The sequence below is a fragment of the Mus pahari genome, chromosome 11, assembly GCF_900095145.1.
Source record: "Mus pahari chromosome 11, PAHARI_EIJ_v1.1, whole genome shotgun sequence".
Taxonomy (NCBI): Eukaryota; Metazoa; Chordata; class Mammalia; order Rodentia; family Muridae; genus Mus; species Mus pahari.
In genome coordinates, this window is record NC_034600.1 from 22657950 (window position 1) to 22681580 (window position 23631).

At 39.4% G+C, this 23631-nt stretch overlaps 1 protein-coding gene across 12 annotated transcripts in view; it reads left to right on the top strand.

Moving 5' to 3' along the window:
* Positions 1–23631, top strand: part of Ssbp2 (single stranded DNA binding protein 2) — a 249609-nt gene that overhangs the window by 41362 nt on the left and 184616 nt on the right. For 4 of the 12 annotated variants that reach the window (XM_029544073.1, XM_029544072.1, XM_029544075.1 and 1 more), the window contains exon 1: positions 19532–19627. The exons of 7 other annotated variants lie outside the window; for them this stretch is intronic. The gene's annotated coding sequence lies outside the window, so the exon portion shown is untranslated. Of the gene's footprint in view, positions 1–19529; positions 19628–23631 lie in introns of those variants that run through there. One more of the 12 variants, XM_029544070.1, reaches the window with a different exon arrangement.

A 23631-nucleotide genomic window follows, 5' to 3' on the forward strand; every position in this document is an offset into this window, starting at 1 on the left:
GATGGTTGTGAGCCACCATGTGGTTGCTGGGATTTGAACTCTGGACCTTTGGAAGAGCAGTCGGGTGCTCTTACCCACTGAGCCATCTCGCCAGCCCAAGAACTTGTTTTGAGAGATGTCTCAGTAGTTAGGTGAAGTCACATGTTGCTCTTTCAGAGGACCTGGGTTCGATTCCTAGGACCCACATAGCTGCTTGATGTCTCATGCTTTCCCAGAGCCTCTCATACTTTTTAACCTTTACAGTGAGGTAAAGAAAAGACATCCCAGGAGGAAATTTGTTCCAAAGCTGGGAAGATTAAACCTCAAATCATGACTTTTGAGATTTTAGTTAAGAACTATTTGATATATACTTCACAGCCCCTTTTCCAGTTGTTGTAATTGAATTAATGTATTAGTTTTATAACGACTGTAACAAAGTCCCACAAAAGAGCTAGTTTAAATAATGGATGTCTTAGGGTTTTATTGCTGTGAAGAGACACCATGACCAAGGCAACTCTTAATGAAGAAAACATTTAAATGGGGTTGGCTTACAGTTTCAGAGGTTCAGTCCATTATCATCATGGTGGGAAGCATGGCAGTATCTAGTCCGCTGGAGAAGGAGCTGAGAGTTCTACATCTTGATCTGCAGGTAGCAGGAGATTGTGTTTCACACTGGGTGAGCTTGTGCGTAGGAGACCCCAAGGCCTGCCTTCCCTAGTGACACATTTTCTCCAACAAGGCCTCACCTACTCCCAACAAAGCCATACCCACTTCAGCAAGGCTATACCTACTCCAACAAGGCAACACATCCTAATAGTGTCACTCCTCATGGGCCAAGCATCCAAACACTTGAGAGTCTATGGGGCCATGCCTATTCAAACCACCACAATGGCATACTGTATTGTCTCAAAGTCCTGAAAGCTACAAGTATGAAAAATGTAGTCTGACTGGTTTCTTGAGGGTTCTAAGGGAAGTTTTTTCGCAGGCCTTTCACTGTGCCTGGTGCATGACCACCTGCTCCTCATGACTTTAATTGTCTTCCCTTTTTAAATGTCCGTGTCCAGTTTTTTTTTTTCCCCTTTTAAAATGATACCAGTCCCACTTCACTTTGCTTTGTACTGTGTTTTCTGTCAACATGACAAAGCTAGAGTCATCTGAGAGAAGGGAACCTCCACTGAGGTTCTGTAGGCAATCCTGTAAGGGATTTTCTTAGTGATTGATGGGGAATAGTCCAGGCCATTGTGGGCGGGTACCATTCCTAGGCTAGTGGCCCTGTGTTTTATAAGAAAGCAGGCTGAGGAAGTCATGAGAAGCAAGCTAGTAAGCAGCACTCCTCCATGGCCCTTGTATCATCTCCTGCCTTCAGATTCCTACTTTGCTTTGAGTTCCCATCCTAACTGATTTTGATGGTGAACTATGAGTGAAATAAACTCTTTCCTCCCCAAGTTGCTTTGGTCTTGGTGCTTCATCACAGCAACAGGAGCCCTAGCTAAGACAGGTGCCAATGGTATTTTAGTATGTTCCAGTTTTAAATAGTATACTTTCTTACTCATCTTATTCCAAACAAATTCTCTTTCTAAGTTGCTGGGTCCCGGGACTCTAACATATCATCTGTCTTTTATATTGGGAGAACACAATGTAACCAGTGACATTCATCTTCAAGTAAAGGAAGACTCACTGAAGAAGGGGGTTTTCTTTCCATGAACTTAGTTGAAACTCTTCTCTTGATTCTTGCTACTCTGTTACTCCCCAGGGCAAATTAATTTCATTATAGTGAAGAATTTTCTTCCTTTCCTTATTCTTCTGTCCCTTTCTTTCTTTCCCTTCCCCGTTTTTCTCACTTCTTTCTTTTTTCCTCGCTTCTTTTTTTCCTCCTTTCCTTTTCCTTTTCCTTTTCCTTTCCTTTTTTTTTTTTTTTTTTTTTTTTTTTTTTTTTTTTTTTTTTTTTTTTTTTTTTTTTTTTTTTGGTTTTTCGAGACAGGGTTTCTCTGTATAGCCCTGGCTGTCCTGGAACTCACTCTGTAGACCAGGCTGGCCTCAAACTCAGAAATCTGCCTGCCTCTGCCTCCCGAGTGCTGGGATTAAAGGTGTGCACCACCATGCCTGGCTTTTTTTTAAACAGAACGTATGTTCTACACATTAGGATCAAAGAATTACCTAATGATAACTTGTGGAAATATTGAAATTTATAACTTTGTGTTCCTGAGATATTTTTAAATTAGAATACATAAAATTAATTGTGAACTTAGCACTTTTCCTTAAAATTAGTCCTCATCCTAAGCATCAAAAATGTTCCCTTCATCAGAGGATGGCCGAGTCTCTGAAGGAACGCCTGTTTCATAGACCACAGAGCAGATGTTTTGTTAAGTTTAAACAAGTACTGAGACCTGGAGGGAGGGTGTGAGGATAAAACTTAGTACTGCTCCCCTGCTGCCAGAAAGGAAGAGGCGGTTTACATGGTAAAGCCAGCTCTGGTCTAGTAGTAGTCAGCCTTGCTCTGTACACGATGCCAGGGCAGGACAGTGACTGACCTTGAAGACAATTTTAAGTTTGAGAGTATGCAGAAGTCTTAGCTACGTATACGTTTGGCTTCATTTACTTATTTAAGCTCAAAATTGAATGCATGACTTTTGGCTTAATTTCTCTTTAACTCAAGATGCCATAAGATTGCAGTCATATACCAAGAGTCTTGTTTTCATCCAGGCCCCAGCTAATCGACTGACATCAAGCAAATAACCTCGAGTGTGGGTGGCAGTTAAGCAGTAGACCATAAGCATCCCATGGAGCAATACCCATTTCTAGATAGTTAAGGATCAAAAGAGCAAAGTTCTTCATTCTTGGAGATGCTTAGAAAGTTGGATATCTGCTATATGTGAATACTTTAGTTATAAAGTAGTACCACATGTAGCTGCATTCTATGGGTGTTATGGAAATAATTATCTATAGCCGCAGTTTTCAACCTGTGGGGTGTGACTCCTTTGGGGGTCTCATATCAGATATCCTGCATATCAGATATTTACATTGTGATTTACGTCAGCAAAATTACAGTTAGAAAGGAGCAACAAAATGATTATATGGTTTGGAGCCACTGTAACCCGAAAAACTGTATTAAAGGGTCACAGGATTAGGAAGATTGAGGAAACTTGAGATAACTTGGAAAATTATTCAGTTTAGGGTTGAAAGGATTCTGGGAAGCTTGCTAGTTGTGCATGGGTGAGGGAAAGTTTTAGCAGAAATCCCAGATGTTCAGTATTGTTTGTAACAAATAAGGTTTTTCCTACTTTGTAGCATGCATTCATCAAGAATGTCAGCATTTGACCTGTTCACATAAAAATGTCTTATTACTTTTAAGTTTTACCTGTTTATAGTCAAGCAATCGAAGATTTCTTTTTGAGTTTGCAATAGAAGAGTCAGGAATAAACAAGAGCAGCTTTAAAATAGACTTATACAAATGTGTGTAGGGCAGAGGTTTAAAGTAATTGTTTTGCATAATTAACTGATGTCTAATTAGGTTTGGTTTTCAAACTCCAAAGTATATATTTATTAATTAGGTCTTTCAACTTGGAAAGATCAGTTATTTTATGTCAGTTATTTTAGAAACTTTGTTTAGAATAAAATATCTTCATCTGTCTACACACACACACACACACACACATACACACACACGCACACACCTCTATATAAATATAAAGCCACTGCTTTCAATAGTAAAGTACTACAATTTCTTAGGGTTCAGTTATGCTTTTTGCTCTTTAATCATTTTATGAATTTTTAAAAAGATTATTAACTCACTAGATGACTTTTAAAAGACCACATATCTTACTAGATTAATATAAATTGATGGATTATAAAAGTGTTGAGTATATTTACCAGTTTTTTCCAAGGAAACCAACACACACACACACATACACACATGCCTTGTTTATTCTCTTCCTCCCTCCCTCCCTCTCTCATACACACACACACACACACACACACACACACACACACACGCAATAATGTAATAGCTGTCTGGTAGAGTTGGTGGGTAAATAAGCAACTAACTCACATTTTTTTATTTTTGTGTATGTATACATATAGGTGATCTGTATATATTTAATCTATTTTGAATAATTTAAAAGAGTTTTCAAAGATATATGCTACAAAATACAGTCATACACACACACACACACACACACACACACACACACACACACACCTCTATAGCCAAATACATTTGGAAATGTGGCATGTTTATATTAAAAAAAAATCCTTAATGTATTAGCTCATTAAAATTTTTGAGAAAAGAAACAAATTTACATGTAGTTTAGCATTTTCAAATGTATATAAGAAATGCTGTATAATTTTCTCTCTCTCTGTATATACACTACACCTGCTTTTAGATGTATTAAAAACATGACTATATAAGTGGTAGAGCTGATGTTGCTGCAGCAAGAAGCAGAAGTGTTTGAAGCTGCTGTCTTAATCGATTATAGAGGAGCAATAAATACATATTGAACTAAATGCCAAGTTGGCTGTTTCAATATGTGGATACCACGAGTACCAGTGCTGCAGTGGACATTGTCGTCTCTGTTTTCCCTGTGTCTCTGGTTAGCTTTTTGCCTGGCTTGTGCACTGCCTTACTGCTTCTGCCCAGTTTCCCCAGCCTCTACTTCTTTGTTTTCATGCCCAAAGAACTAAAGCAGCTGGAACATTTAGTTTAGAAACTCAGCATTTATTCACTTTAGACACTAAACTGTTCAGTTCTGTTTGGTGTATTTATTTTACACGGAAGTGTCATGAGGAAACAAGATATTTGGCATCAAATTCTGCATCTTGAATTACAAAGGAACCATTTAAAATCAAATAGAAAGAACTTGGTTTTTGTTTGGCTTTTGTCTTTTAAGAGAAATTATAAGGTAGACAAATCTAGTGTTGCCTACTAATAGAAAAACAATCTCAATAACTTAAAGTTTAACCGCCAACTGAAAGAGAATTAAATTGAACTTAAACATTTGCATTTAAAACAGTTAGTTTTAGCTTTTCTCTCTAGAAAGGGGCTATTGTATTTCCCCTTGGGCCTTGCCTGATACAGTGGCAGTTGGTCTTCTAGAGTGACCACACAATTGCTAAATTTCTGTCTGTTTGATGGCCATTAAAATTATTGCTCAGGGTGCTTGAGAGTTTTCTTGGTTGCTGGTGTTATATCCATGTTCTACCATGGTTCTGTATATGTGTATGTGTGTGTGTATGTGTATGTGTATGTGTATGTATATGTATATATGTGTGTATATGTACATAATGGCTTTTAAATTTTATTTTATTTTTAATTTATTTTTTACACTCCATATTCCATTCTCTGCGTCCCCCTCCATCCACCCTCTGACTGCTCCACATCCCACACCTCCTCCCCACCCCACCTGACTCCACATGGATGCCCCCACCCCCATCCCACCTGACCACTAAACTGCCTGGGTCCTCCAGTCTCTTGAGTTATGTGCATCATCTCTGAATGAACACAGACCCAGAAGTTCTCTACTGTATGTGTGTTGGGGGCCTCATGTCAGCTGGTGTATGCTGCCTGTTTGGTGGTCCACTGTTTGAGAGATCTCAGGGGTCCAGATTAATTGAGACTGCTGGTCCTCCTATAGGATCGCCCTTCTCAGCTTCTTTCAGCCTTCCCTAACTCAACAACAGGGGTCAGCTGCTTCTGTCCATTGGTTGGGTGCAAATATCTGCATCTGAATCTTTCAGCTGCTTGTTGGGTCTTTCAGAGGGCAGTCATGATAGATCCCTTGTTTTTTAACCACTTAGTATCTTCAAAATAACCCATGCATTCTCAAAGCTCACTTTAAATCTAATTTTAAAATTTCTACTGTTATTTAATTGATGAGATATGTCAACACTGAACGTTTTGTAATGTAATAGGCAAACTGCCTTACCATTTAATCCTTAATTAAATATTGAACCACTTTAACAAAGTGGTTCACATAAAGAATATTGAATAAGATATGTACAAAAAAAGGAATGAAGAGAAAGAAAAGAAAAGAAATCCTTCATTAAAACGATCAGTTTTTCTTTTGTCCTGAATAGTGGGGAGTGTACAGTGTCTGCTCTTACTCCAGTAGAGTTAAGGTGCATTAAGGTTCAGCCACAAGGAGAATTCATAGTTCTTTTAACTGTCCAGTAGTTCAACAGAAGACTTTAATGGTAACTTGGAATAGGTCACAGATCTTAGCTGGCTAAAGGCTATGAAGATATTGTGTAGCTGTTCAAGGGTACATAGTGGAAGGTTGCAGAAATAATTTCTGGTTTTTATCCCCATATAATAAAACAACAGAAAGCTATTATGACCCAGTTTGAGTTGGCATTTGAGTTTTGTGACATAGAGACACTGGATTTTGGGATGGAATACTGGAAGAGAACTCATTCCCAGATGTGTTGATGAAAGGGTAAACTGACAAGCTTAATTTCAAGCCAGTAGCACCCTGTATCCCTGCAGAGCATACTATGCTGGGCTTTGCACACTTTGTGTTTTAGATGCCTATCTGAGAACTTCTACTGTGTGGCTTCTCTTGTTGTGTATATAAGCTCGTATATAAATGGGATTGAATAGTAGGAAGAATATGTCAGTAGCTTTGTTCTCTTCTAAATAATGAAAACCCTTTTTATTTTTAAAAATTAATGGTATTGATCTTTCTGTATGCATTATTAGTTTCATATAACTTTGTTTGTAATTATCCCAATTAATGATAGTTGAATTCAAAATTTAATCTTCTGTGAACAGTGTATTTTTTTCCAAAGTTTTCATTAATTGCTAAGTAAATTGTGTTCCTAAAATATTTCTGAGGTCAACTAGGTTGATGGAGGAGGCTGGCTATGCAGCCCAGGCTGGCCTTGAATTCATGACCCTCTTTCCACAGTGTTGGGATCATAGGCACATGCCACCATGCCCAACTGATGGACTTGTTTGATATTAAGGTAAAAGGCCTTAGGAAATAGCCGAATCCAAAGGTTTAACTTAATTTGAGATACAAACTACAAAAATAGACCTTAAAATTAGATTGAACTTTTGTGTTACTATTTTTTAGGTTGATCTGTCTTCCTTAATTTTTTTTTTCCTGGGAAATAGTTTCTTCAAATGTATTTGTCCTTTTTTTTTTTTTTTTTGTCTAGTTTCATAAACTGGGTTGGATAGGTTTTTGGTGGGTGGGGAAGCTGTAGTTTGCCTGAAACTGGAACCCTGGACTTGGACATCTCAGGCCTTATCAGACCTTCCATGTAAGGCTGAGTTTCCTTTTTTTTTTTCCACTATCCATGGAATGCACTGCCTGTGCCTTGTGAAGAACGGTGGAAGGGAAGGTCAGCCTCCATGGGGATTAGTCAGGCCTGTTGTGTTTGCCACCATTCTCTCACTCTAATGGAGACCATAAGAGTCTGAAGCTTTCATAGTTCCGGAGATTATAGTTGCAACTCTTCAGTTCTGATTGAACTATTTTCATAATGTGGTTTGCTCATCTATTTATTAATATGTCCAGAATATTTACCATAATATAATCATTCACTAACCATAGTGTGCCAGATATTATGATCTATAATTCTTCCAACTCCAAAGGGTAGCTCTGGTTTAATTTCACAAGTAAGAGATAGTTTTAATGCAATGTAAATCTGTACGTATATGGATAATTTGTTCTTTTTATGGAATCAACTGTAATTCATCTTTTTAAAATAAATTTAAAGACTTGAGCAGTTCAGTCTTTTTCTTGTTGTTTTGTTTTTGTTTTTATTTTTTTGTTGTTGTTGTTTGTTTTTTCAAGACAGGGTTTCTCTGTATAACCCTGGCTGTCCTGGAACTCACTCTGTAGACCAGGCTGGCCTTGAACTCAGAAATCCGCTTGCCTCTGCCTCCCAAGTGCTGGGATCAAAGGCGTGTGCCACCACTGCCCTGCTCAGTCTTTTTTTTTTTTTTTTTTTTTTTAAAGATTTATTTATTTATTTATTTATTTATTTATTTATTATATGTAAGTACACTGCAGACACTCCAGAAGAGGGCGTCAGATCTTGTTACAGATGGTTATGAGCCACCATGTGGTTGCTGGGATTTGAACTCCGGACCTTTGGAAGAGCAGTCGGGTGCTCTTACCCACTGAGCCATCTCACCAGCCCCCCTCCCCCACTCAGTCTTTTAAATAGCATTTTAAATAATGCTTTTATTAATTCTTTGAGAATTTCATACAATTAATTCGATTGTATTCACCCCTCCCCCCAACTTTTCTAGGCCCTTCCCACTGTCCATCCTATTCATTCATTCTCTTTCTTGCTTCTCTCTCCTTCTACCCCTCCCTTCCTCTCTTCCTCCCTCTCTTCCCCCACCCCCTCTCTTGTGCTCTCTGAACACTATGGAGTCCAACTGTGTTTGCTGCCTTCCAGGTCTGCCTGAATTGAGGCTTTCCCTAAGGCCTTGGTGTTATTATCTGTTCTCACCCTCCTTCCTCTTCCTCCCCCCCCCCCCCCGCCATCTCACTCCATTTACTCTTTCTTGTTCCCCCCACCTTATAATATCCTGTTTTCCCCTTCTGGAAAGGTTTCCTCCTTCCCATTGGCCCTTTACTAGTTACCTAGCCTGTGAAACACATCTGCTATGACAGAAAATAGGGTGTTGGTCCCCTTATGGATCTAGGTTCCTCACTCAGTCTGGACCATTTACCTGCAGATATTCTTTATTTCTCTAAGTTAAGTGGTGCTCTTAACTGCTGGCTATCCTTCCAGCCCTGGTCACTTTTCCTTATCTCTCTAAATATCTCTCTGTCTGTCTGTCTGTCTGTCTGTCTGTCTGTCTCCCTATCTGTCTGTCCATTCGTCCGTCTGTCCGTCCATCTGTCCGTCCATCGATCCATCCATCCATCCATCCATCCATCCATCCATCCATCCATCCATCCATCCATCTATCCATCCATATCTCACTATCTGTAGATAATAGTGATAGAGAGTGATGGGAGACAGCCCTGTTCATCGCTCATCTTTTAAGTCTTCCTGGTCCTGTGTTCATCTATGTGTTCTGTCTTTACAACTCACATTATATTAGCTGTTGGATTAATAATTTTAGCCTCTTGTTTTGTGTGTGTGTGTGTGTGTGTGTGTGTGTGTGTGTGTGTTTGTCTAAGAAGTAATCCAGTCAGTGGGGAAGGATCTGCTGTCTTTCAGTCCTGTGAGCTGTAAAGATTGCTGAGCTTATAGAGGCTGTGGTGCTGGAGTAAAAGTAGTAGGTTGCATCAGCTGATCTAGGGGTTCCTGGCAAATTTTTAGAGTTTTAGCAAAAATTTATTTTACTTATTTATTTTTATGTGAGGATTGAAGAATAGCTACTCAAAGATACTTGATCTTTGCATTAACGATCACTCGATCTTCCATTACACTCAGCAATTGTTTATTTGGACGTTAGCATTGGTTTTGCTGTTTTAATCTCAGTTCTTCTCAAGGTAATTCTTTATGCAGTCATGGTAAGGTCTTCGTACTTGAGGCCAGGTGCTTCATTAGTTTAGCTGGCTAAACCAATGGACACTGGTGTCCATAGCTGAAATGTTAGGTAAAATTAATATCAGTTGCGGTTTTCTACCCTGCCCTTGATCATTCAGTACCCAGATAAAAGACACAAAACCTTTACATTTATAATAACCCTTAACAGTGTTAGAACTGGGCAGATAGATATCTGTCCTCTAAGCTATTGGTATCTATTTCCCTATCAAATTCCAAGTTATAACTTGCTATGTTCCTCCTGGGCGCTTTTACTCCAGTTGGCCAGCCCTCATGGCCATGTTTTCATCCCTGATCCCATGGAGTCTTCCTCTCTATTCACTCTCCTCCTCTTCCTGTTCCATTCCTCCTTCTCTCTCTCCTCCTGCTCCTCCTCTTCCTCCTCTTCTTCCTTCTCCTTTTCCTCCTCCTCCTTCCCCTTCTCCACTAGGCAACTCAAAACCTGCCTATCTTTAATCCCTCCAGAAATTGGCAGTAGCCATTTTTATTTAAGCATTAGTTTTAATTTAAGGAACAAGGTTTGCACAACGAAAAGGCTGGTAAACAAGATAATTCACTTGTAGGCCTAGACCCTCACTGCAGAATTTAGCATTATAATACTTAGCAACAGAGCAAACCTTAACACCAAGCTTAGTGTGGGCAGTTCCTGTGCCCAGTGGCAGTCTTCTCTGTGGCGTGCCATGCTCTTTTGTTTTTTGTTTTGTTCCTGGCACAGTAAGGTTATAAAGGTTGTTGGACTCGGTTTTGAGCAATTAGTTCCCTCTTTTCACAAACCGCTGTGGACTTTAGCAACTGCATGTACAGTTGGAGTGGCTGCCGCTGTGGACTTCAGCAACTGCATGTACAGTTGGAGTGGCTGCCTCTGTGGACTTCAGCAACTGCATGTACAGTTGGAGTGGCTGCCTCTTGCTCTCTATGCTGGCTTGTTTTGGTCAATCTGGCACAAACTAGAATGGCCATGGAAGAGGGAACCTCACCTGAGGAATTGTCTCCCTCAGCTTGGTTTGCTGCTATCTCTGGGGGGCATTTTCTTGATTAATGATTGATAAGGAAGGGCTGGCCCTGGGTGTTGGTCCTGGATGTGGAAGACAGGAAGCTGGGCAGGTGTGGAGAGCCAGCCCTTTAGCAGCATTCTTCTATGGCTCCACCCTCTGCTCCCAATGAGTGCTTGCCCTGATTCCTTCAGTGGAGGCCTGCGATCTGCAGCTAAATACCTATCCTCCAGTTGGCTGTCACTGTTCTATCAGAGCCGCAGAAAGAACTGAAGTTCCTGTTCACTGTTGCCATGGAGCTCTTCCTGTTGATGAAAGCATTGTTAAACAGGGCAGTTTTGGTCTTCTTGTACCTTTTATAGATGGGTTGGGCCATTGTTTTTTAAACTGGTGTAAATCAAGCAATTTAGAAATAGGTGAAATGTCCACATTTAAAACTATTTATTAGGTGCTTATTGAATATTACAGCCTGCATTAGGCCTTCAGTTTCGTTGCTTCCGTGCGGTATGGAAGATGAAGCTTACTATGCCACACATCTTACCTTTTTAATTATCATGTGATTTCTGTTGGTGCTTTATTAATCCATTAAGATTATTTTCCTCATTCATTCATACTCTATTAGTGATTGCCTGATTAGTTTTAATGGCTACTTATATTTTCTAGTATCTTTAATATTTGAGAAAAAAGTGTATTAAAAATGAAATACTACAAAATTAATTTGAATAATAAAATGATATAAAGACTAATTTTGTAAAAACCATTTTTGAATTTTTTATTGATAATTAATTTTTTAAAAAAAATTATTTATTTGTTTTGTGTACACAGTAGCTGTCTTCAGACACATCAGAAGAGGGCATCAGATCCCATTACAGATGGTTGTGAGCCACCATGTGGTTGCTGGGATTTGAACTCAGGACCTCTGGAAAAGCAGCTAGTTCTCTTAACCACTGAGTCATCTCTCCAGCCCACAAATTAAAATTTTATACAATATATCCTAATCATAGGTTTCCTTCCCCACCTTTCCATCCATCCATAGCTATGCCCTCTTTCTTTCTTTCTCTTTAGAAAATCAACATGTAAACAGAGCAAACAAAACTAGGAAAAAAAAACAGAAAAAAACCCTCAAGAAACACATAAGTGCACATGCATGCTCACATGCAAATACACATACTCAACCTCTAAAGTCATAAAATTGGAAACTGTACAAGCAAAAGACCATTGAGACAAAAACCAAACCAAATCAAACCAAACCAAAGTGATATGAGGCAGAAATCTATAAGAACACCTATGAGTGTTTTTTGTGTTAACCGTCTACTGCTGAGTTTGAGTGTGGTTACTATATACAGTAAGATATGGGATCCTGTGACTCGAACCTGTGCTGAGGCAATGCATGCTTCCACATGTTATATGAGTTCATATGCATGTTAATCCTGTTATATCAGGAAGACACAGTTTTCTTGGTGCTCCATCACCTCTGGTACAGTCTTTCTGCCCCCTCTTGTGCAAATCTCCCCGATTCATGAGGGAGGGGGGTTGATAAAGATACCTTTTAGTACTGACTGTTTCAAAGTCTCTCTCTGCACATTTGTCCAGTTGAGGGTGTTAGTTACCATCTACTGCAGGAGGAACCTTCTCTGATGAGGACTGAGTGAGGTACCGATCTATGGGTGTAGCAAAATGTAGTTAGAAGTCATTTTATTGCTATGTTCCTGTAGCAGAACAATAGTATTTTGCTTTCCTCTGGAACCACGACCTATCTAGTCTCAGGTTCTTGATCACCAGCACAGTATTAGGCATGGGTTCTGTTTTGTGGAATGGGCCTTACATCTAAGCACACAGTGGTTGGTCACTCCCCTAACATGTGTGCCATCATTGCACTAGCGTGTCATGCAGGCAGGTCACCACTGCAGATCTCAGGGTATATAGCGGGGTCCATGGTTTCTCCCCTTCTAGTACCATGAACCTTATTCAGGAGGTGTAAAGGCTCAACTCCTTTGTGGTCAACAAGGCATGTTAATGTTGTCTTCAGCAGTAAGGCCTTACTGTTTAGTTTGTGAAAAGCAGTCAGCAGCATTGGCAGTAGCCTGAAATGTTTGAGATTTTCCCTGGAGGCCCTTTTTGATCAACAACTTGTTTAGATGGAACCCATTCCTGGCACCAGTTTTAATTTGGTAGTGAAAAGATAATCTAGTTTGAGCATTGTCTTCCCTGTTACTGGTGACTCCATTTAGATTTCATATATATATATATATATATATATATATATATATATATATATATATATATATATATATGTTTAAAATATATAATATATTCATATAGTATATAATATATATTTATATATGAAGCTTCTACAGTAGTAGATGTTGCTATTTTATATGATAAAATCTTAAGAGAAATAGTTTTACTTTAAGGGCTAATCATTGGGGTTACATTTTGCACCATTGGCATTTACTCAGTATGTTGGTGTGTGTGTGTGTGTGTGTGTGTGAGAGAGAGAGAGAGAGAGAGAGAGAGAGGGAGAGAGAGAGAGAGAGAGAGCAAGAGAAAGAGAAAGAGAGAGCGTGTATGCACGTGTATGCATGTGCCTATATGTGTAGAAGCCAGAACACAAACTTGGGTGCCATTCCTAAAGCACCATTTCCTCCCCTCCCCTCCCCTCCCCTATATTTTGACACAGGTACTCTCCTTGCCTGGACCTTGCCATGTTGTCATGTCTATTAGCATGGCCACTGAGCTCCAGGGACCTGCCTGTGTGCCTTCCCAGCACTGGCATTACAGGCATCTATCTGCCTTTAAAAAAAAAGTTGGTTCTGGAGATTGAGTTAGGACCCCATGCTTGCAAGGCCAGCACTTTACTAGTCAGCTATCTCTCCAACTCCATATGTTTTATTATCTTAATGCATTATCTGTATTTAGGGGTTAAATATATAAACAGTGCAGTATAACATCAGTATACTACCTTGACAACTTGGTCTGGAAGAGTTTTATACTTTTTGCTTGTGCTCCTTTATATGCACAGCAAGCTCCCTGATCTCCTCCCCCTAACTTTCTTATTGGTTGCATTACAGGCACTTACCACTATTTCCTTTCTACCAGCATCTCATATGGAGGATACTTAAATGACCGTAGCAAACATGGGCCGGTGTTTCAAATGTTACTCTCAAATAGTTTGTCAAAATTTCCTTTCATTGTATATAATATTTAGAATATTTTCAAAAATAATTTGTTACTATCAATTTAAGATGCTATAAAATAAAATCTTTTTTAAAAAATAAGATCTCTTAGCAAGGAGAAAAGCGCAACTAAGTAACAACAAAAACAAAAATGCTAATTGAGCCTTATGTGGTCAAAGAAGTAATAATCTTAACCTGAAAAGAAACCTGAGCCAGGGCTGGCTACACACCTCTAATCCCAGCAGGGGGTCGCCTTGAGCTCAAGGCTCGCCTGGGCTCTATAGTGAGTTCCAGGACAGCTGGGCCTGTGTAGAGAAGCCCTGTCTCAACAACAACAACAACAACGCAAAAGAACAATATAAAACCGTGGTTTCTCAAGGATTGAAAACAACTACAAAAAAAGCAACATTAGTAATATCTAAGTGTTCAAATATTATATCCAATTTAAAAGGTAAACATTTAAAAGTGGTCATCTAAAAAACTAAGTTACAATAATTGTGAAAGTATAACCTCAGAATAAAAAATTTTAAGTAAAAAAAAAAAATGCTGCTTCAGTTTAGCAAATTGGTGTAGATGTTTAAGTAACTCCCTCTTAAACCTGGTTTATATTTACAAAATAAGCAGCTACACACATACTGTATCATATGTAGTAATGCTATACTATAATGCTATACTATGAATTTGATTTACATTAAAAATATTCAACAGGCCTTAATTTGCATTGACTGTACTTGGGATTAATTTCTGTTTCTGTCTATAAGACACGTATATTTCAATTTGTGATGTTCCTTTTGGTGACAGTTAATAAAAAGGTAGCAGATAAATGTAGCTCTTTATTTTAATGAACCCACTAGTTGAATTAAATAGTGAGGCTTTTTGGATTCAGATAAATCTGAAATGGATTACGTTAATTACTACTTTGATTGATATTTGGCTGTGTTACGCGCTAAAAGTTTTCTTACTCTCTAAAATTTTGAGAAAAATATCAAGGCTTTCACCACATACTTTGAAGATGATTATTTATTAAAGGATCCAAGAAGTCTGCCTAATGTAGTTTTGGATTATCCCTTGTGCGCTATTGCTAAAACAGCTGCAATAGTTCACGATGAGTTTTGCACAGAACAAACCGGATTCGTACAGTGTGTGCTGAGGGACACGTGCAGTGGTTAAGAATGCTGGCAGCCCGTCACACTGGACAAGGATCTTTTATGCTTAGGTACCTAGAACCCCACCTATTGGGGTTTTGGAAATAACTAAATACTCAGTAAAGTATAACATTGCTATGTCTCAACTCAGAAACAAAACAAGCAAATACAGTCCAAGTGTGCCCCTGCAAATGTTACTTGATAAATCTGTTCTCTCTTTCTGCAGATACATAATAAACATCCTTGGAAGTTTATTGGCTACAGTATGATAGTGTGATACAGGTTTATAGTTAGATTCACATAATTAACATTCACGTTTCCTCTTTCTAACATCCTTTCTCTTTAACACATTATATTATGCAACACATTATCCAACTACAAACTCTCTCCCCTCCCCCTTTCCTTCTTAGCCTCTAGTGACAATTTTACTCTATTATTTCTTAGAAAGAAATATTTTAAGTTTTAAATGAATGAAAACAACAGAAGTTTTTAATTTTAACAGTCTAGCTAATCACTTTCTCTTTTTCATTCCTTTTGTGTGTTGCATCTAAAATTCATCTTCATGCTGTAGATTACTTGTTTTCTCCTATGTCATACTTCAGCAGTTTTGTTGTTGTACACTGTGGATTTACGTGTATGATCAACTCTGAGACGTTTAAGCTTGTATTTGGATTCATCTGTCTTGCAAGCACTTCTCTGTGCTCAACCACTGTTTGTCAAAGGTTGTCTTTGCCTCATTTTGTTGCCTTTGTTCCTAGCCAGAGATCATAACCAGAGACAGGGCTTCCTTACGTTCTTTCTCATTGAGAGCGTTCATCAGGATTTTGTACTTTTTTCATATAAGTTCTGGACATATTTTGTTGGAGTGTTATCTGAAGTATTTCAGCTTTTGAATGCTAATATAAATGGCTTTCACTTTTAATTTAAAACTTTTCTTGTTTATTGCTAGTCCACAGGAAATCGTTTGCTCTTTGATTACTAACTTTGTAACTAACTTTCTCCTAATACTAATAAGCACTGTGCTTACTTATTAGTCGCATCAGGGTTTCCTTTGCTCTATTTGGTATGGCTTATAGGCAGCCACGTTACCTGATGACAAAGATTTGTTTGTGGTCTACTTTAAATTCTCTGTATAGCTCGGGCTGTCCTGGAACTCACTTTGTAGACCAGGCTGGCCTCGAACTCAGAAATCTGCCTGCATCTGCCTCCCAAGTGCTGTAGTACAAGGTTTCTTACCATTCAGAATGATGTTAGAGGATAGAGAGGCGGTTCAGAGAGTAAGGGTACTTTTTGTACAATGTGTCTTAGTTACTTTTCTACTGCTACAAAAAGACTCTGATTCAAAGACAATTTAGAAAAGAAAGCATTAATTTGGGGCCTCACAGTTTGAGAAGGGTGGAATCCATGAGCATCATGGCCAGGACCATGATGTCAGGCAGGCAAGCAGTTGAGCAGTCGCGAAGCGTTTACATCTAATCCACAAGCAGAAGGTAGAAAGAAAGGATGAGGGTAGGGGGTGGGCTAACTGGGAGTGGTTTGGGCTTTTGAAACCTGAAAGCCCCTATTTAGTGACACCCCTTCCCAAGGAGACCACACCTCCTAGTCCTTTACAAACATTTCTACTTAACTGTAGACCAAGAATTCAAATGCACACATAGGGCATTCTTGTTCAGCTGGACTGTTTGTCATCTGACCCCAGTACTTACTACATGAAAAACAGACCTGCCCGTGTGGTCCTGTGTGTTGGCAGTCCTCATGCTGGAAGGTGGGGACAGAAACATCCTGGAACTTGCTGACCAGTCAACCGCACCTATTCAGCATATCAGGCAGAGAGTGACCCTGTCTAAAAAAAACAAAAACACAAAACAAAGAAAAAGCAAGTGATACTGTATCCTGAGGAACAGTACCCATATTCATGCATAAAAACACCACACTTCACAATCCTTCCTACCGTTTGGTATGCACACAAAACAGTTGACTAATAAAGTTTCTAAAAGCAAATGCATTGATAGCTAGCTATATTGAATTTAGACTAGGAAATGGCTTTTCTCATGATGGGGATACCCCTGTGGTTCCTATGATTTTTATTTGTAACTTTAAAAAGTAATAGTTTCAAATATGATTCCATATATCCATACCTTCTAAGTTCAGAGAGGAAATTGGCTTATGTCTGTATTAAGGTTGGGTGTTTCTTTGAACACCTGTTCACTTCCTTTGGCGGTATTAAAGTTTTGAACTCTGTCTACAAGTTTCAATTTTTAATTAGCTTTTAATTTCAAATAGTGTTTTAACCACACCCACCCCTCTCCCAGCTTCTCCTAGACCCACCCGTTTGTCCCTACCCACGAAACTTTGTGTCCAATTTATTTTTTTATACCCAATTTGAGATGCTCATGAATTCTTAAATTTCTTCCAGCACAGGGATTACAAACATGACCATGCCTGTTTCTTTGTTTTTCACACAGTGTGTGCACATGTGTGTGTGTGTGTGTGTGTGTGTGTGTGTGTGTGTGTGTATGTGAAACTCAGGCTGTCAGTCTTTCATGGCAAGCGGTTTGCCAACTGTACCCTGAATCCTTGACAATTTGGCCTGAGAATGGTGAGCTTAGCAGGGACTACACTACTAAAGAGGACTGTGTTTCTCTCTCAGTAGTTACCAGATGCCAATAGTTCCTCTCCAGGGTAGGATTTAGCCCCAGGGTGGATTTAGCCTGGTTATGGCTTGCACAGATCTCCTGCATACTGTCCCAACTTTTGTGAGGTCATACATGCAGTGTTCTGTCCAAAGATATTATTTCCTTGCAGTCATGTGTCACTTGGCCCGGACCCCTTTCTGCCCCCTCTGATGTCATCTCCTAAGCTTGGCGGGGGAGGGTATGCTATAGATGTCCATCTGGAGCTGAGCAGTCTACAAGTGTCTTACTCTGTTCCTTGACGAGTTGTGGGGCACTGTTAGTCACCAGCCACTGCAAATAGCTTCTTCGCTGAGGGCTGAGAGATGCACTGAGCTATCTGTATAATGGTAAGTCCTTAGCGAACGGTCTGGTTAATGCCGTGTCCACTTAGTTGGTAGATGTCACCTAAGTTCTGGGACTTGTCTAGCCAAGCACTTCCATCTGCACCCTGGGGAGTGGAGGACTGACATTTCTAGAATTTGCTGTGAGAACACCCTTTTGGAAATCCTTTATAGAGAACAGAAGGTGATTTTAAGCCCTAGCCTTGCTTAACAGTATATACTACTATACATCCTTAAGTGATGGTGATGTTGACACAGGTATAATTAAAGACTTCGCCAAATGCATTGTAGGTAGATGGGCAGTGGGACTTGTCTTTAGTGGTGCACACTTACACATCCTCTTCACTGAGTAATGTTTTGCTGGCTGCAGTCCCCCCTTCCATTCACCTACTGAGTGTCACGCTTAGGTAGTTACAGTAAAGCAGCTGTGAACAAGAACTTTTGGTGTGAACGCAAAAGTTTATTTTATTTGGAAAATACCAAGGGGCACAAGTGCCAGGTTATTTCCTTTAACAGTCACAATATGTAATTACAATCACAGTATAATTATATCATTTGATGAAGTAGCCAAGCTATCTTCCAAAGTTGCTGCATAGTTTCCTGTTTCCTCTAACAGTGACGGAAGTTTCTGTCGCTCTCCAACCTCGCCAGCACTTGGTATTGTCAGTGCATTACAGTTCATTGTATTTATTCTATATGCTCTATTGGTTATGTATATACATATTAACATCAAAGTTTAATGCTATCCATAGACTTTGACACACATATTGTCTCCTTTTGCTGCTCGTTAAGCTGTCATAAAATCTTTAATAAAATCTGGAGGTGGAGTTATACTATCCTAATGTACAAAGATTTTAAAAGTTCTTTTATATTATTATCATTTTCCTTCATGGTGCTGAGAATTGAACCCACGGTCTGTGCACGGGAGGCAGACATTTTGACACTGACCTACATTCCCCCGTTTCAAAGTATCAGCATTACTGAGAGAATTTTTGATTTTGAAGTAATTTGGAAAGATAACTGTTATTTTCCTATCTTTGAATTTGCTTTATAATTGGTGATGTTACCTTGAATAAATACAATATAAAATTTAATGAGAACTTCAGTAAAGACACTGATTTTAAATATGAGCCAATAATTTAAAATATTTAGTGTAATTTAATGTAATGAAATTTTGTTCTACAATGTAGTTGAAGAAAAGACATTTAAATAATGCTTAAATTGATTAAAAGTAGTCAACATGGGTATTCTGAAATATGGGATCAGTGTTTGTATACACTAGGACATAAATGTACCATGGTTAACTTCAAAAGTGAATGGGGTCTTATCAATTTATATAGTCTGTTCCATTTAAAAAAAGATTTTGTGTTAAGAAAATCAGGCTGGGTTAAATCATTTTTTATGCTACTTAAGAGTACTTGGTTAGCCAGGCGTGGTGGCGCATGCCTTTAATCCCAGCACTTGGGAGGTAGAGGCAGGCGGATTTATGAGTTCAAGGCCAGCCTGGTGTACAGAGTGAGTTCCAGGACAGCCAGGGCTACACAGAGAAACCCTGTCTCGAAAAAAACCAAAAAGAAAAAAAAGAGTACTTGGTTAGTTATTATACCTTAGCTGTTAAAAATTGTGTTCGTGAAGTCATTATTTTGTAAAACTGACCCATGAGAACTCAAGAGAACACTAACTCCATCTTTTTGGTAAAGTTCTGTTGAATGTCTGTCTTTAGCTGGTGCCATGGTGTCTTTGTTGCTGCCCGGATGCAGTGTGATGGTGGTGTCAGTGCAGCTGCCAGGGGACTCTTGTTAGCAGGTTAGCAGTACTTCTTGTTAAATCTCAACACACATTGTTGTCTACAACAGTCTAGCAACAAGTAGTATTTATTTTCTCAGTCTGGAGAGGGTGGTTAATTACTAACTAGTGTCCTTTTTGGTGAGAAAACCATGTAGGTCTCTTTGGCTCTAAATATATAGCCACAAGTTCTTAATAAATTAGTTATTCTAGGACATTTTACCTTTGCTTGAATTCTTTAAATGACTTTCTCTTCTTGTTGACCTCATTTCAAAGTTGAAGTTAACTTTAGAATGTCACAGAATAACAATACTCAATATTACATACAGTATGATAATAGATTTTTTTTACTTGATATTGTCAGATACTATTTTATTAATACTTTGTTGTTGTTTTCCCTGTAGCAGCAACAGTGTATACAGTTTCAGTAATTTGGCCAAGTCTTTTACTCACAAGTCATTTGATCCTTTATATTTCGAAGTTTAGGGTCACTATTTGACAGAAAGAAGAAATCAGTTGTCTTACTTTTTTTTTTTTTTTAAGATTTATTTCTTAAAATATGTAAGTACACTGTAGCTGTCATGAGACACTCCAGAAGAGGGAGTCAGATCTCATTACGGGTGGTTGTGAGCCACCATGTGGTTGCTGGGATTTGAACTCAGGACCTTTGGAAGAGTAGTCAGTGCAGTTAACCTCTGAGCCATCTCACCAGCCCCTTGTCTTACTTTCTATTGCTGAGATGAACACCATGACCACAGGAACATACAGATGAAGGGGTGCATTTGGGATTATGGTTCTGGGTCAGAGTTCACGATGAGGAAGTGGAGGCAGCACATGCAACAGCGGCGGCTGGAGAAGCGCCTGAGAAACTTTAGCTCAAACCTCATAGCACAAACAGGGGACAGAGAGGGGCGGAGGGGGGGTGTGGGGGGAGAGACAGACAGAGGCAGAGAGAGACAGAGAGAGACAGACAGCAGAGAGCTCCAGAGCTCACATACTAGAATCGGCAGGCACAGGCAGCTTTGAACTCCAGTAACAGACTTCTTCCTGCACAGTTGCACCTCCTAACACTAACCAAACAGCACTACCAACTGGGACTGATCTTAAACACACAGCCAACGTGGATGGGGCATGTCTCATGAGTCTTAGCATCTAGAACAGTGGTTCTCAACCTTCTTAAGCTGTGACAGTTTCTTAAGTTGTATTTATTGACTTAGAGCTATAAAGTTATTTTGTTGCTATTTCACGGCTAATTTTGCTACTGTTATTAATCATAATGTAAATATCTGACATGCTGGATATCTGATATGCGATCTTAATAAAAGGATCTTTCAACCCCAGAAGGGGTTGTGACCTACAGGTTGAGAACCACTGCTCTCGAGGAAGAGCTATCGGCAATTGGTTGCTAAGAGTGGGAGACTCAGTAGTGTTGGACAGGGATGAGCCCTTGATAGGTTAACCAACTAGGAAGATCAGTTGAAAAAAATATTTGAACAACACTAAATGATCTCAGCAGGTTGTGTTGGCAAATTTAATATGCATGCATATGTATGTGCTATACACACACACACACACACACACACACTTCCATTGTGGTAGTTTAAATGAGTTGACCCCTATAGATTTGAATGCTCAGTCCCCAGTGGAACTCTTTGAAAGGATTAGAATGATTAATAGGTGTGGCCTTATTGGAGGATATATGCTACCTTTGAGGTGTCAAGCCTATGCCAGGGTTATTCTCCCTCCTCTCCGCCCCCCACTTGTGGATCACGTAGCTCACAGCAACTGCTCTAGCATCATGTGTGCCAACATGCTCCCTCCCATAATGGACTGAACCTGAACCGGTTAGCAAGCTCACAGTTAAATGCTGTCTTGGATAAGAGTTGCTTTGGTCACGGTGTCTGTGACTAAGACATATATATATATACATGGACCAATTACAATTCAAGATTAAGAAACTGTGAATTTGAGAAGGAGTGGGAGGGACACAGGGAGAGAATGATGTAAATATGTGAAATTCTCAAAAAAAAAAAAAAAAAAAAAATTCCGTCTGCATCTCCTTATGGGAGAGACAGGAGGGTCCCAGGGGCTTGCTGCTCACTCGGTCTAGGCGAGTCAGTGACTACAGATTCATCAGACTCTGTCTCAAAAGGTGAAAAGACAGTGTCCACATTTGTCCTATACAGGCATACAGGTATACACACCTGCACATGTGTGTGGATACACACATGTGCCATACGCATATGTAATCATAGTAAATAAACATGAAGACAATGAAAGCAAATGTATGTTATAAGAAGATAAGTGTTCTTCATGTTTGCAGAGATTTGATATTGCGTGGCATAAAGTGTCTTTAACATCTGTCAGTGGCGACTGGTGCTTTGTTTTTATGACCTTTAATGCTGAGAATGTGACTTCACATAGATGACACAAACACACGGTAGAAATACAGCTAGGGCCATTCCAGGAGTTGTTGGAAACTGTTTAATAATGCTAAGCCAAATTTTATTTGACAATTTTTAAATGAAAATAAAGGAAGTAACTGAAATACCAGTTCTTTAAACCAAACATCCCAACACATGAAATCCAAAGATTAACCAGCTTGATACGTGATGAGAAGTGATGCTTAGGAAATGGGAAAAGCCTTTGTTTTTATAATTCAAAATATGTTTCTTAAAGGGTAGAAGACTTTGTATGCTCATAAGAACACTTTGATTCACAACAGGAAAGTCTGGCTGGAGTCAGGTCCGAGTTGTTTGAGGAAGTGTTTGTTGGCAGACACTGCTGTGTGATGAGGGGAGATGCTAAGACCCAAGCCTGCAGTGAGGCCGCAGTGACAGCAAGGCAAACACTGGAACTACTGGGTTTGGGGCTGAAATACCTGAAACAAAGTCAGCTATAGGAGAGTCCTAAGGCCTCAAGAGCAGTAAGGTCATCATCAGTGCTCTGGATGTGTCCAGCACGCCATTCTCTTAGCGTAGCATGCGCAGCACGCAGATCGTGACAGCGCTTGTATTTTGGAATTGCCCAGTAAGTAGCCTGAGTATTGTCTTCACTTTAACCCAGAGTAAGTGCTGTTTTCAAGGGTAGCCAGAGATTGGATGGGAGGTTTCAGTGCTTGTTTATATAATAAACCTTGTGAAACCCTGTGCATCCATGCGCATGTGGTCCACAATACAGTCTGGAGCTACAGGAGGGTAACTCGTTGATCCAGGTGGATTCCAGGGTCAGAACTCAGGTCATCAAGTGCCGTTACTGTCTGAGTACTCTTAGTGGCCTGGGATGGAAGTTTTATTTAAATTCTATGAGCAACTGTATTTCTACAGTTGTTGATTAGTTCTTAATTAATTCTTAATGTTTTATCTTTGCTCTTTTCAGTTTTCCAGAGTTGTTTTTAAATGTGTAATTTTTAACTTGCCTATCTTAGGAGGCAAGTGTTTTCTGTTTCTGGGCACACCTAGCCATGTGTTGTTTGCTTCCATTCCCAGCATGAGACAGCAGCACAGCAACTTTTTTGTGTGCATCTAACTTACCTGTCTATCTGATGGAAGACTCTCATTTGTGTTGTTTCCTGGGCCACCTGATGTGCAGAATAGGAGAAGCAGATATTTTTAGTATGACTTTTAAGAAAAGCTTGGTTTTAGCATTATTGTGTGGTTTAACAGTTTTTGACACTCCAAGTCTGTTTTTTAGCCTAACTGTTAATGGTGAGGAAGTTTAAAAGACATGTTAGAACCTGGATTTCTAACTTTTCGCACCTCCTTAATACCAGGTGGCAAGTGCTATTAAACATTTGATCAGGGTGATCTAGTTTCACTGCTAAGTCCCATGAGCGCCTTTTGGTGGCTGACAGATGCCTCCTGAGACGACTCAGCTGGCTGTGATCTGACAAACTATTGGCCTTTTATCACCAGGAGTTACATTTGGACACTGATATGTGTCGTTGGTCAAGCTGGGATATGTAGTGGCTGAGGAAGGGAAGTGGCTTTCTTTACATGTATTTGAATGACACAAGGTAATTTATT